Source organism: Balearica regulorum, chromosome 3, assembly GCF_011004875.1.
Source record: "Balearica regulorum gibbericeps isolate bBalReg1 chromosome 3, bBalReg1.pri, whole genome shotgun sequence".
In the NCBI taxonomy this organism is placed as follows: domain Eukaryota; kingdom Metazoa; phylum Chordata; class Aves; order Gruiformes; family Gruidae; genus Balearica; species Balearica regulorum.
Window position 1 is genome coordinate 81,060,124 of NC_046186.1, and position 14,665 is coordinate 81,074,788.

The following is a 14,665-nucleotide window of genomic DNA, read 5'->3' on the forward strand; positions in this document are numbered from 1 at the left end:
ACACCATCATCTAGACCCTCTCCCCTGCTCTGGAAAGCTTTCAGTGAAGATGATTCTGCAATATCCTTCCTTCCAGGGCTTACAGCTCTTCTACAGGCTTTTGTTAACCTAAATCTAAGGGTATGTTGCTATATATTAAGCTAATTATTTCTCATCCTTCCTGAAGGAGACAAAGAGGAAAGTAAAAACAGTTCTCTATGTATTGAAAGGTTTGTGATTCCCCTCAGTCATCTGCTTTCTAGACAAAACCAAAGTCCCACTTCTCTCGTGCTTTCTGAAACTTTTTCCTTTTTTGCAGCTTTTCCCGGATTGTCTCCAATATGATATCCAAATCTGGACACATCATGCCAGGTGGGATCTCAGCAGTGCTGGGTGGAGTGGCATAAGTAGTCCTCATACTGTCTGCCTGCTAACACCTCCTACCCAAAGATTCACCTTTTTCAAAACACCAGCATACCATTGGCTTGCTCAGTTTGTGGTACACCAAAACCCCAGCTCCTGTTCTTCAGTACTGCTGTCTCAGCACTTACTGCGCAATCTGTTTTTATGCATTTGATTTCTATGTGTACTACTTCCAACTCGTCTCAAAGTCATTCCATCTCACTGGGTCCAGATAATTTCTCCAGCTCATCGAGATCACTCATTTTCTGATTATGTCCTCCAAACTCATTATAGCTCCTTCCCAGCTTGATGTCTGCTGCACATGAAGTCTTTTCCATCATCTGCCCTGATAATGAAGACAGTGAACAGAAATAGTCCCAAGGAAAAAATTCCCCTGTAGAATCCAACTTGAAATGCCTTCTCATTTTGACAAGAGACCATTGCAAACCAGTCAGTACATTTTTTCAGCCACTTGAACACTACTTAATGGCGATTTCTTTTTTAACTAAGATTCATCCAAAAAGCATTGACTATTTCAAACACCACTTTGCCATGCTTTATTTGTTCTGTGTCCATTAAGTAGTGGAGTTACAACTCCCTTTGCCTCACTCCTGCTCCTCATGCATTCAGAAGAATGGTTTATGATGCCTTATTGCCTTGTTTTTACTCTTTGCAAGACTCCATTTTTCGATTTCAAGTATGAAGTGCTCCTGATGCAGCTATACAGGGTTTACTGTAAAGTCTATTGTTTGTCTGCACAGAGACAAGGTCCTGATTTTCTTGTAATATAGCCACCAGCTCTCTGCACTTCTTCGCTTTGGATTTCTTCCCAAGAGCCTCTGCCTAACTGCTTCCTGAATTTGCTGAAATCTGTTTTTGTTTTTTTTTTAGTCCAAGTTTTCATTCTGGCACCCTTAGACCCTGAAATAGCCAGTGATTTTTTCCCTGACCTCAGTTTCAGCAGAAGATGAAACAGACACAGAGAACATGCAATTCTCATTTCATAAATTGGCCCCCTCCAGGACAGAGATGGATGGGCATGATAATCTGAAACCTGCTGCTCTCTTTGCTGTGCTTGGTCTGTAGGTAAAGGACTTTGACTTTAAGAGTTGTAAATCCAGTGGCCTTTGTGAGCACAACAAAAAAGGGGAAAAAATCCTATCAATCAAGGGGTTGGGGAAAGGAAAGATGTAAGGTCTTAACTGACATATGAGAGAGTTATGTTTTAATTTGTTCTTTGAGAGGTGGACATGACTAGCAGCAATTTAGGATTACTGGCTAACTTGGACAGCTGCCAGAACGGACAGAACATAATTTGGTGTATCGAAATCAGCTATCCAGGGACAGGAAGTTGGAATTAATCTAGTGGGATCAGAAATCATCCAGAGACTTTAACATCAAATGAGAAACATTTATTCTAACATAGCATTAAAATCAGGAATGAAAACCACAAAGCAAGTCAGGAAATCCACTGACCAAGTCCCTTCAGAAAACTTTTTGCATGAGTGCCCTGAGGCACGTAGCTTTTGGTGCCTGATAACCTATCACTGTCATTGCGAGAGTGAGAGAAGCTATTTGTTTGGGACTTCAGGGGAATAAATTAAAGGTTTGGTTTTTCTTTTTCTTTACAAATAAGGGTTAAATACTGCAAAAAAGAGGTTTAGAAATATTTCAAAAACTAATTATAGTATTTTATCAACTTATAGAGGAAAAATTACATATGTGACTTTCTCAGGAACACTGGCAATGAGCCACATCACAAAAATACTTCTTTGCACATACATCAAGAAGAGACCAAGTGCATTTACGATAGATATATTAATTCTTCCTAGATACCACAGCCACCGTTCAAGTGAGGATCACAAGCCTGACCCCGAAAGCTGTGGAGTACCTACCAATAACATCAACAAACTTCAGGAAGAAATATAGATGGTCCGTGACCTAACTATGTTACCTGGGAATTTTGACACCCCCTTGGGCACCCGGATACCTTTATAAACCTAGATCTCTTTCTCTATATCTCTAGCATCAATCTTTGTTCAGACGAGGCTCTCAAACATATGATCAGAGATCGTTCCACTTCAGGGAGGATTTCAGTAAGTGGAAATGTGGTCTCCTCCAGATTTGGAAATTCCTGCTTCAGTGGTGACAGAGCATCTTGAGCAAACCTATCAATCAGCTGAGCTACAAAAAGGTTTGTCAGGGTTTTTCCAAGCAGCCGTACTAATTTGGAGTAAGGAGTAACCTGGCTTTCTGAAGTAATTGCTTTTCTGTTCTCTCTCCCTATCTCTTTTTCCGAGGCCAGGTTTGCAAGCAGCTTGGCCTGTTTCTCATTTTCATGCCAAATTGCTTCTTCAGGTCCATCCCCTCCCCCAAGCTGAAAGAGCAGTACGTGGAGGAGACCGTCAGGCTGATGTTTTCTGACAGCCCCACACAGCGTAGGGCTGGGGGCTTATTGACCGCTTTCAGAGGAAAATAAAGCCCAGCCAGGCTGTCTTTCACCCAAAAGCCCTGCCTCAGGAGGCTGCCTGCCCAGAGGAAGGGGTAGGACTGGATCTGGCAGCAGGCCCTCAAATGCACAGCCTTAACCACAGCAACACCCGGGGGGAAGGAGCTGCAAAAGCTTAGGCCAGCCCCAAACCATTCTGTCTGGCTGTGGTTAGGTGGCAACAAGCCGTTCCTTCGGCCCAGGTCCTCAGGCCTGCCCACAGACAGACAGCAAGCGGACAGGAGGACGTGCTGCTCAGGGCTGGTTTGAGTGTGCCCTTGGTTCTGCTTGCAGCTGGAGCGTGCTCAGTCAGCAGTCCTGCTGAACCGACTGCCAGCCACGCTCGGCCACCGTTTAATTTATAGCACAAGGCAGGGCCACATACACCATGAACGCACACCGTGACCTACAGTTTTATATTTGGACCCCATTCGCAATGGGTTAGTCTGAGGGTATGGACCCCCAGAAAAGATGCCAACCCATAAGATCAGAATGGAAGTTACAGTCACTCGTGCGCTTTCAGCCAGTGGTGAGTATGAGGTATTTACCTCACCTTCCCTTTGCCACAGAGTAAGGGCATGAATGTGGATAATGACCATAAAGTAGCTGACAGGCTTTAAGGTGACTCTCCAGCTTGTTCCTGGTAGGATGCTCATTTACCTTTATCCTCTGGGTCCTTGGGTTTGATGCTTGCTCATCTTGTAGAGTAATCTGCATTTTGGTATACATTTTCAAGAAAGAATAATAGCATTTTACATGTGCAAATGACTATAAAGTGCACCAGGGAAGGGAGAATTAGACCCTTATCTTTTGAAAGATTATTCAAAAACCAGGAAACTTTGGATTTGAGCCAAAGGATATTTCCTCATTTTGCATCTAAAATACTAAGAGAATTGTATTTAAAAAAAAAAAAATATGGAAGCAAAAAGCTTTAGCTAAGGTTGTGTTGCTAAATATTGAAAATCACCTTCTGCACAAAATCTTACCCCTTCAAAAAATCCTTTGAAATTAAGATAATATATTCATTACAGTACTCAAAAGATTTCCATTTCAATTTATTGTCAAGGTTGAGAGGTTCTGAATAGGACTCTTGGGGAGAAGGGCAACTTTACTATTAAAAAGATAGCACTTTACTATCTGAAAGTGATTTCCAAATACTGACCAATTCAGCCACAGAATAACACAGTGGCATAGGACAGCTGTGATTCCCCTTGTAATTCCCATTTCATAGTCGGGAAGCTGAGGCACAGGTGTTGAATACTTTCTTCAAAGCAACAGTCAATGACAAGGCAGGACTTGGACAGGATTCCTATACTCCAAGTATGAGCATGCTATGAAGAGAACACACAGGTTATCAGGAACTTCCCTAAATGTCTCCCATGCAGTCAGAACAATCCTAATTCTGCCTTCTGGTAGTGAAAGGGTGAATAACTGTCTCAGGGGGAGGAAGAATGGTTTCTTCATGACTCATATGGACCATTTGGACTCAAGTGGTTTTATTTTTTTTTTCACATTAAGGAAAAAAAATAGTCACCCACACAAAAGCTGTAGATGTCCAAAGAATCCATTTGACTGGCTGCAGTATCCATTGCTTCCTTTCCACTCATGGAGAAGACTCAGCCTTGCTCCTGAGCAGAGGTTTCTGCACAATAAATGGTGACTCCTCCTGGGTCTTTAAGCCTAGAAGTGCCAACTGAAGGAAGACTGTGGCCCCAAATGCAGTTCTGTGAGGAGAAAAGGTTGTGAATAGCAGCTCTGGAAGCTGCTGGCTCAGTCCTCCATGCGTTGGACATGTGGAGGATGCAACAAAACTTGGAGTTTGTCCAAGAATCACGCAATTGCTGAGTTTTGAGAACAAAATCAACCTACAAACAAGGAAAATGTGATTTCCTTCAAAACCTTTAAAACAAGACCTCCCATTTTAGGTTAAGACAAAGTTGTGGGACATGTATGAGTGTGGCTTCACCACATAACCCTCTAGTTAAGGTGAGCCATCTATTTCAGTTCAACTGTAATTATGTCAAGTTGAGGAGGAGAAAGGCCCACGAGACCCTGCACCAATCTTTAACAATAAAGGACACCTGTGCAAGTGACTGTCACTAGGGAACAGACTCTGTGGTTTTCTCCAGGAATAGGGAAAAAATTTTGAATAGAAAGGTCCAAATACATTCTCATTCTTGATGGATCTGAACCCCAGACAGTAGAGGATCTTGATCTGAGGGGATGTCTTACATAGTCTTACTTATGGAAAGGAAGAAAGGGGTTTTCCATCACCTCCTAAGGTTTAAGTTTGGAAGGCACTCTTCCAGCTAAACCTCCTGCACATCATGGGCTATGGATTCTGCCCAGTTCCCCTCTGCTGAGCCTGACCATGTATGTCTGACAGTGTAGGCTGTGTCCGGGTAAGGCTTCAGTTGACTTTTGACATGAAGAAACTATCTGGACAGGTCAGATAAAAGATAAAAGGTTGGGAGAAACACTCATGGCCTAAATCAGCAGAGACTGACTAGCCTCCGAGATAAAGGTCTGCTAAGAAAATGACTGTAAACAAACAGGACCGGAACACACTGAATTGTCTTTCAACAGACATTATTGTTTAGTCAGATATAATCCGACTTTATGAGTCACCACTGCTTCCATTGTGCAACCAAATGGCCAAGTAGAGCTCTTGTAGAAGTGGGTGCAATTCCAATGGCTTCACTGAGATGAAACCTCCCTACCCCATACTTGGGGACTAAGTGCACGAAACATTGGTGAGTGTCCTACAAAGAAAATGTTCAGTAGCATTAAATTGTTCTGTCAGATCTACGATGAGCACTCGATCCAAGATGTGCATGCTTAAAAAAATCCATTGAAAGAATGTTCCCTAACAGGTAGACAGTGCATTAATGAAAGAAAGTATTTTCCTCAAATTATGCCAGAGGAGAAATTAATTACTGGGGGAATGGGGGAAGAAAAGGATCTCCACCTTCTGCAATCTGAGAGTACTGTGCTATTTTTGCCTCTTGAAATCTAATTTCCATGAAACATTTCTGCAGAGTGCTTATTTTCTGAAATGAATTCCTTAGCAGCCTTGCTAATATAAATGCCGTAATTCCAGAATAAAGAGACAGTGCTCTGCTCCAAAGGCCTCTGACTAGGAAAGGCTGTATTTCAAAAGGAACCTACGGCTCATGCCACGGCTTTGTAAGTAACCGCTGCCCAAGTGGGAGTCAAGCTGACAGAGAGAGGCTTAAGATCCCCGAAGGTAGGTGGTGGGGCGGAAGTATATTCTCTCCAGTGATACAGGCTTAGTTCATGCGCAGAATATAAATACAACTCCACTTTGATTTTAATGTCCCCTGCCAACTCGTGCTGACGCCAGATTCTGGCGTAACATCGTGAACAGCATTTGCTTGTAGCTGGTTTCAGTTGGTGGAGTTTACAATAATAATGATGTAACTTGCAGAGCGTTCCTAGAAGTATGTATATGCTTTGAGCAGTGCTGCTTGAATGCTCCCTGCTTCTTCAACTCCCCTTCAGTACTCCCCTTTTTATCCTATCTGCACCACTCTCCCAACCTCCTGCCACCCTGCAGGTATCAGAAAAACACTTGTGCTTTTCCCAGCCAACCTCATGTTCAGAAGAACAAGTGTTTCAGACTGACACTCTCAGACAGTGTCAGCCCCAGTGAAACATCCACTTGAATACACTGTGACCACTACCCCTGGCAGTGGGTGACATTCGGCCCCTGGGGAATGGGACCCAGGCTCACCATCTGCTCCTGAGACCTCCACGACAGCGTCACCCCCGGCAGGAGTTCTGTGGCTGCTGCTGTGGGAGATACTGCCTCCCACCCCAGTGTATCTGTGGAGTGGGCTGGCTCACAGACACCCTGGCTTTGCCCCAGGAGGGTGGCTGCTAGGTATCTGCAGTGAAGAACAAAGGTCCTGGCGGTTTTATCATCGTCACCTGAAGAAGATGGAGGGAGATGCGTGGCAGAACTCTGTTTCTAGCATTTGCTTTGGGGGGACTTGATCTCGTGATCCTGTCCCACACCATCAGCCTGTGGTGCCATCCCATGCCTTCTGCCTTGGGAATGGAGGGGAAGCCAGCACAGGGGGACTGGTATGTGCTTGAGAAAACATCTGCTCATCGCCCTGTCATCCCTCGTCATTTTAATGCAGCACTCCTGCACCTACACGAGGTTTGGGCCTGTCAGCATTAGCCAATCTTGTCCCCATGGGTGGAAGCCCTTCTCCTGGCATGCACAATATGGCAAGGGGTATGGCAGAGGTGCCAATTTCCACAGCGGGCAAGCGAGGCATCCCTCACTCATGCATCAATCTCTGAAGAGCCATTGGCCAAAGGAGTAAGGAAGGAAAGCCCTCTCCATTGCCACTGCAGGAGCAAGAAGAAAACAGAATTTGGTGGTGCTTGTCCTCCGAGATTGATATTACCCCTGGCATGAGCAACCAGCCAAAGTTCAGGGCCCTGCAGGTTGTTTCTGTTCTTAGGGGAAGCTGTGGCAGTCTTCTGTGAATTTCATGGATCCCTGCTCTAGGGGGCCACAAAAATATCTGATTTTCCTGGACACCGTAAGACTCAAACAATAGCAGATTGTCCTCTGCCCACAGCCTTGACTGAGAAAGATCCCCACCTCTGGCATTTCTTTTGGTGCCAGGCTCCCAGCACCTTTTCAAGTGATGCTAAAGACTTTCTCTGCTGCCTTTGTTCCCAGCTTCTGTGGGCTTCCTGCTCTCCTCTCCCAGGCATGCAAACTCCCCTTGCTCACACTGTGCCCCTACATTTTGGGCAATGAATGACCGCTGTTGTTTCAGCTCCTTGACTGCGAAGAGGCCTTGCCCTCCCCATAATGCTCATGGAAGAAATATCTTATGCTCCTTATGCCAGAAGAAAACATGAAATATTACATATATTGAATTAATGCCTCAGAGGATCATTTGCAGCCCTCTTGTAACTGCATAGTGGTAACCTGGACATACATAGCAGCACGACCATCACCATGGGTTATCATGTGCTCGGCTTTGCAAATGCAGCAGTTTGCTCACTCTCCTTGAAGCATAAACCAACAGCCTCTGTGCAGAACAAACTCAGAGGTAGCGTGCATGGCCTGTACCCTGGAGCGCTGCCCCTTTTCTCCACTGGGGCCAGGGGAGGGAAGACATGCAATAAAGGGAATTACCCATCCAGATTCCTCTTGGCCAGTGTGCCAAGTCCGCAGAAGCAGCCTCCTGCCAGGCTGTGCCAGCAATGCCCTACCTGGTTTCACATCACTCACGTCCAGGATGAGTCTCCAGGCCCTTTGCAGGCACATTTCCACCCTGCCAGCCAGCCACAGCTCAGGCTCTTGTTAGCACAGAACATTCCCGGGTTCATAACAACCCTCAGCCTGTGACACCACTTCCTCTCTTTGGGAACAAATAGCTCAGTGTGTGGATTCAAAGTGGGACACTCAAAGGCCCTTCAGTGGCTCCGCAGATGGCAGGACTGAGCCCGGCAGCTCTGACTCACGAGCAGGATGGGGCAGTGGGGTTTGTGCTCAGGAGGTTGCTTTGCTCCTCTCTGGGGGGACCCTGTCCCCACTCCAGAAATATCTCAGGTGGCCCTGAGATGGGTCCTAGACCACCACAGTCTGCACACTGAAGCACGGAGGAGAAATGAAATGGGTGTCAGAGCATAAATTGAGTGGGAGCCTCCTTGGAGAGGACTGTGGTGGAAGGTGGAAGAGGGAACCAGATGTCTTGAGGACACTGTCCTCACTCACAGCGGGTCAGAGCGCTCTCTGAGAGCAGGGTCAAAATGATAGCAAGACCCCCATGAAACATTCATGACAACATTTTTAAGTCTTCAAATGTTATGCTTTCACGGTTCAGTTTCTTGCAAACAATCCCATTTGGAGGCATGAACTGTAAAGTGCTGGGGGAAGGTTGTTGGAAAATAGGATTTTTGAATTTCAATGGACTTTCAAAGCAGTTCAAGCCAAACTCACACCTTTCCTCTACTGAAAGTTGTATTAGAATGAAATCCAGGAATCAGACAGGCCAGTTGTTGGGGTGAAAAAGCACTCAAAACCAGTAACCCAGCTCTCAGCCTCAAAACTACCCACAAAAGAACTTTTCTTTTTCTTTTCATTACAGTTTAGCTCAGCTATTAACATTCTGCTGGTACCACCATTAGCATATGAACCGGCCCGTGTCCCTTCTTTTAAATCTCTCTGTAGAAACAAAAGAAATACTCTTGCTCTTGGTAAATACAGCAGTGCAGGTGCTCCTTGCAGATAAGGTAAAAAAGCAACTTCAAACATTAGTAACAACTTATGAAGGCCACGGCTGAATTTTTAGTAGCTGAGTACCAGAAACAAGTCCTGGGATATGAGTACATATGTCATATTTGTTTTATTCAAGCACAAAAATCCGGGTTCAGAGACAGGTTAAATGAAGGGATTTCTCTATTGTAAGAAAAGACGGTACTGAGGTTATGTTTGGGTCCATCGGATGCGAGCATCTGGTTTGTTTCGCGTTACAAGATCAAACAATATTGAAGGAGATGCCCATTTTGGGGCTAGCAGCTGAATTCCAGCAATGGCAAGAGGACCCTAGAGAAACAGTCTCGTTTCTGAAAAGATACAAAAATGATCGCTCTGAATCACTCAACACCTCGACCGAGGCAACGAGCTGTGGCAGGGTACAGGCACACCACAGCCATCAGCCAAATCACACCCACCCGGTGCGGAGGAGTAGCACTGAAAACACCCTGCTCCTCCATCGCCTCTCCTTCCCCACAGATAAGACAAAGCACAGCATCCCCAGCCCCACCAGCAGCACTTTGACACGTGCCACGAGCGCTGCTGAGGTTTATTCCCACTCTGACGGTGGGTGCTGCAAGGTGACAAGCCAGACCCCAGCCCCCTGCGGCCGAGCTCTTCCCACAGCACCGGTGCAGGTCTCCACTTCCCAAATTGTTCGGTGTCCGAGCATGGCAGGCCACACGCAGAGCTGGAGGCTCATGCAATCTTATGCCTCCAGGTTGGGGAAAAAAACCCAGGTTTTCAGAAATTATGCTGTTGTGGAAACCTGTGTCTCAAACCCCACGTCCCTGTTTCCCAGATTCAGGGGGGAAGGTGAGGGACAGAGAGGCTCGTTAGGTGGCTTTGCAGGATGTGAAAGTTTTGTGCAAAGATGTCTGCTTCAAAATGTCTACCTCAGGGCAAACAGGAAAGTTGGCCCATGAATGACCACAGCACTGCTTTCCGGTCCGTTCCCTAAAGATATGTGACCAGGAATTTTTAAAACTAATTAGCTACGATTAAGTGTTTTACACTTGTGCCAGCCCCACACATTGAATTACAGCTTCCCAGATCTTTTATATGTTGCAGTTGAATTTCTTTCTCAATATCAAAGACTGCATTCTTTTTCTTCGTAATATACTTTTAAGAGTGACAAGAGATCGATAAAACCATGTAATTTAGGGATCCATAAAACCCACATAATTTAGCTTCATACACCATGCTTTAATAAAATAAGACATACCAGTTGGTCGGTTTGCACGCAGGTATATACATCTATGTCTCTGGTTTGGTTTATGTTTTGCTTTGTGCTTTTAAACTCTGACAGCTATTTAGCACTTTATCAGGAAAACCAAAACATAATTAAAATATTGTAATGTGAGTCTCCTCAGCTTAAAGTAAAAATAATGGCTGGCCCCCATTTTTCGCATGGGAAAGAAAGAGAAGAAAGTGTTAATCATTCCTCATCCCTTGCAATTTTTATGGACATTCGTTGCAGTTAAACAAACAAGCAGCATTTTTCTGTAGACTTTCCTCTACAGACCCGGATGACTGTGACAGACAGTCAGCAGCCAGCCTCAATTACAAATAACTTTTAGTTACTTAACGTGACTCTGCCTGGAAAAGAGAAGGCTGTGAAAGCAGACAGCCCCGGTGCTCTCCACGGGGATCTCCTTCCCCGCATAAAGGACAGAGCCACCAGCTCAACAGAGAGCTCAGAGCTGCCCGGCTGCCCGACAGCGACACTCGGTTTGAAAAATCAACCGGCCACATGAATGTGTCCCTCGATCGCAGCCACGGTCACACCACACCGGTAGAAGAAGCCAGGAGGAAACTTTCCTTCTGTAAAAGTGAGTGGCAAGCTGCTGAATCACTCTGGCAGGCAGGAGTCAGCATGTCTAGGGGAAGGGAAAGTCAGTGTCTCCTGGAGGGAATATTAATAATAAAAACCAAAGCAAGGACATCCAAGACTCAAAAGGATCTTTACATTTAGTAAAAAAAAACATTCCAAGAGTGGCTCCATGCACAAATTAATATTTCAGGAGCCGTAAAACAATATTCATTTTATATTTATGATACAACATTATTCATCCACTAAGGTTTCAAAGTATTTTACAACTGCGCACTGAGAAAGCATCTCATTTGCTGTGAAACACAGCCACCTTGTCACGGGAGCACAGCAGTTGACAGGACTGTCTAGGGCATAAGGGAAAAAACGCTGCCATCGAGGGAATTTGACAGAGCTCAGCACTGCTGCTCCTCTTTTTTAAGCCTGGGATGGGCTTATGTATTTGCAGGAGCTGGGCTTAGGGAGACGAGACAAATGGAAAATTTAGGTACAGCACCGTAGATGTATAGAGAACTTTTAGACAAGTCCTTGTTGAAATTTGGCTGGTCCTATGCAGGTAAATAAAGACGTAATAACTTATGCAAAAGAGATCTTATTGTTTTTCCTCCCAGTCAGGTCTCTGTTAAAACACTGGCAGGATGGCGTAGCAGAGACTACCAGGTCTGCCAGGAGCAACCAATGTTTTGTTAGCCAGGGAAAATCCACGCGAGCCACCACCACTGCAGCAAGCAAACCACTGGGGATCCCCTCCCTGCTGGGGCCCATCCCCTCCTCAAAAATTGGAGGGGGAGCCTCCAGTTCTTCTTCTCTCCATCGCTGGCAGCCTTCCCCCAGCAGAGGAAAAGGGATGCAAAGTTAACCCTTAGTTTACTGGGGACATTCAGTATTCACCAGCCCATATGTACTCCAACCCATTCCATAGATTGAATTATGCGAACAGTCTATTTAATCAGTAACAACAATCAGTAATACCCTTCAGAAGAAAAAATGCAGAATGCAACACCTCTGCCACCCAACTAAATAATCCTGTATGCATAAATATTCTTGAAATACAGAATTTGTATCAGAAGCAACAGAAGCTGTGATATGGGATGTGCTTTGTTACAGTCTGATGTAGATTAAAAGTCAAATAAGGCACTCTCAGAGACAGACACAGCCCCAAATCCAATTTTCCTCTCAAAATAGAAGTACAATAAATAAAATAGGCAGCCCAAACCATCTACATAACTCCAAGCAATACCATGTGTTTGGGTTTTTTATGTCTTTAGAGATATATATGTACATACGCATGTACATACACACACAGTTAAAATACGAATTTATATTTACTCAGGGACAGAGTTTGCTTTTGGTGTCTTTATGAAGATTGAGTATTCCTAAAATAGCCATTAGAAATCAAGAGAAAGGGGAAAGGAAAAGAACCTTCAATTTTCATTTGGAAAAAGCTTCTGTTTATTGATAGGGCTTCTCTTTGCTACAAAATTTGCTAGGAATAAGAGGAAAGAAAATGTTAGCTGCAGCTTATCTAGTTCAAATGCAAGCATAATTTGGTGGAAACACGTATGTTAATGGGCATTGGGGATTGTTGATTCAGAGCATGGCAAAGAGCACAAAACCTCCCATAGCTCTTTGAAAAAAACCACGACAACCAACATGGGCCACTGGAGGATTTTCGACTGAGGTATGCAGTGTTTTACACAAGTCTCGCTAGCTGTGTGTGGTATCTCAGATAGCACTTGTAGCTTCTTGAGAAAGACCGCAGAGCCCTCGAGGACAGCAAGTCAGGTGCCAGGTGCTAGCACTGTTTTACAAGCCGGGGGAAGGAGGCACCGCAGGACTTGCCTTGACAAAACCTCTCAGCCAGACCGTGCAGGTGCTGGGGTCTGTAACCCGCTCTCCCAAATCCCTCCTCCTCCAGTCTAAGCACTGCCATGGGCTTGCTGCCCCCCTCATGCCTGAAATTGCTCCTAATTTTATGGCCCTGCTTCTATCTTTAAACGTATACTCAACACACACTTTCCAAAAACGCGTCCCCCTACGCCTCTGTGTACACTGGAGTATCAATCATACGAGCGCTGTGTAAATGCTTGCAGAGTACAGTGGAGTATTTGGTGTAAAAATATTTAAGAGTCCAAAGGTGAGTTAGAAATATATCACATGAGCAATCCAGGGGAAGAGGCTAATTCAACAGAGCTTAGCTGGGACTGTGCAAGCAGCAGAGAGGGATTCCAGCTGTACCTGAGCTCTTGGCAAGATTATCTATCTAGTGGTATTGTTTTGCCCTAGCAAATTTCCATTGGCTACTCATGGCTCAAAGCTTAATGTTATTTCCAGCTTTCTGGGAAAATAGTAACTTTGGTTGGTGATAATTAACATGTACAGTAAAACTTGTGTAGATGAAAAAAGGGATTGCAAGTGGTCTAGCCCGTATTTTAGTACCAGTCCCAGAACCTCTGCTAAACAACAGGAACAAGTGTTTTCCAGCTCAGTGCTGTGATGCTCTGCTACCTGGGTTCTTGTATTTGTCGTGACACACACATATCCAGGTGCTTTCTGTAAGGTGGATCTTTCAATTCAGACATGAAAATCTTTTAAAAGCCACCCACTGCCACTCTATTATAATAATGTTCTCTGCTACTGAATCTAAGCCAAGGACTCTGGGGACAGTGAACACCTTAATGTTCTTGGAAAGTCATTTAACATCTGTCTCTTTCTATTTAAACTCCGCTGATCACCTCATGGACTTAATTTTCCCAGCCATAAAATGAGCCAACAATATCTACTTACCTGGTTTGTGGATAGAGATGTCCGCAGTAAAGGACTTGAAGAGTGAAGTATTTAATGAAGAAGACCTTTCTGTCTGCCACAGGGTTCACCATCTGTGTCAGGACATAGTGTGAAGATCAAGTTGAGCAGCTGAGGTATCTGATTTATACAGACAACTAAGTCGACCACAGGCATAAGGCTGCTGTGGAAAGGCACTGCGGGTCAACAGGACATCCGCTGTGCTGTGTGGGACAAAAGGACAAGGTGGGTGGGAGGCGGTGGTGGGAGCAGCCCCTCTCTGCAGCACCAGCACTAGGGTTTGGGAGGAGGCTATGCAGGGCGTAGCATTGCAGGGCAGGGCACGCAACAGGGAAGCAAACCAGAAGTTTGTGTTGAAGGATGAGTTGCTCTCCTATCTCAACACTATTAAAGCTTACACCAAGAGGAAAATGTCTCCATCCCAGCCTCCCTGGTCAAACTGCAACACAAGCACCATAATCCAACCACTAAGCATCTCTCTACCCATGGCTGCTCTCAGCTATCGCTTTTTGCAGGACAGGGGTGTCTCTCTCCTGTGTCTCCCAGGGTAAGAGCAGGGAACAGACCTGTGCTGCTCCCCTGATGATCACAGAGCCAGTTAAGGACTGCCTTTCAGTGCCACAACTCAGGCAAAAATCAAGAGGCCACACTTCACTCTAAGTATCTAATTGCCTTTTCCTTCCATGGTGCTTAATCATCAATAAATACAGGAATAAAATATTAGAAAGGGTAGCTCTGACATATCCAAATGGCTCTTTGCTCTAGTGTCCGGTCAGTGCACTGGTCCCTTTGCTGTTTGCTCTCCTTGTTCAAGGTGTCACCCCCCTCTTTTAGGGCACAGAACCTCACACAC

General features: G+C 45.1%; 1 long non-coding RNA gene across 1 annotated transcript in view; it reads right to left on the reverse strand.

Moving 5' to 3' along the window:
* The window catches only part of LOC142601292 (uncharacterized), a 38,363-nt gene extending 24,274 nt beyond the window's left edge, over positions 1 to 14,089 (reverse strand). The window contains exon 1 of the long non-coding RNA XR_012834893.1: positions 13,795 to 14,089. This is a non-coding gene — a long non-coding RNA (uncharacterized LOC142601292). The remainder of the gene's footprint in view (positions 1 to 13,794) is intronic.
* Positions 14,090 to 14,665: the final 576 nt, after the last annotated feature.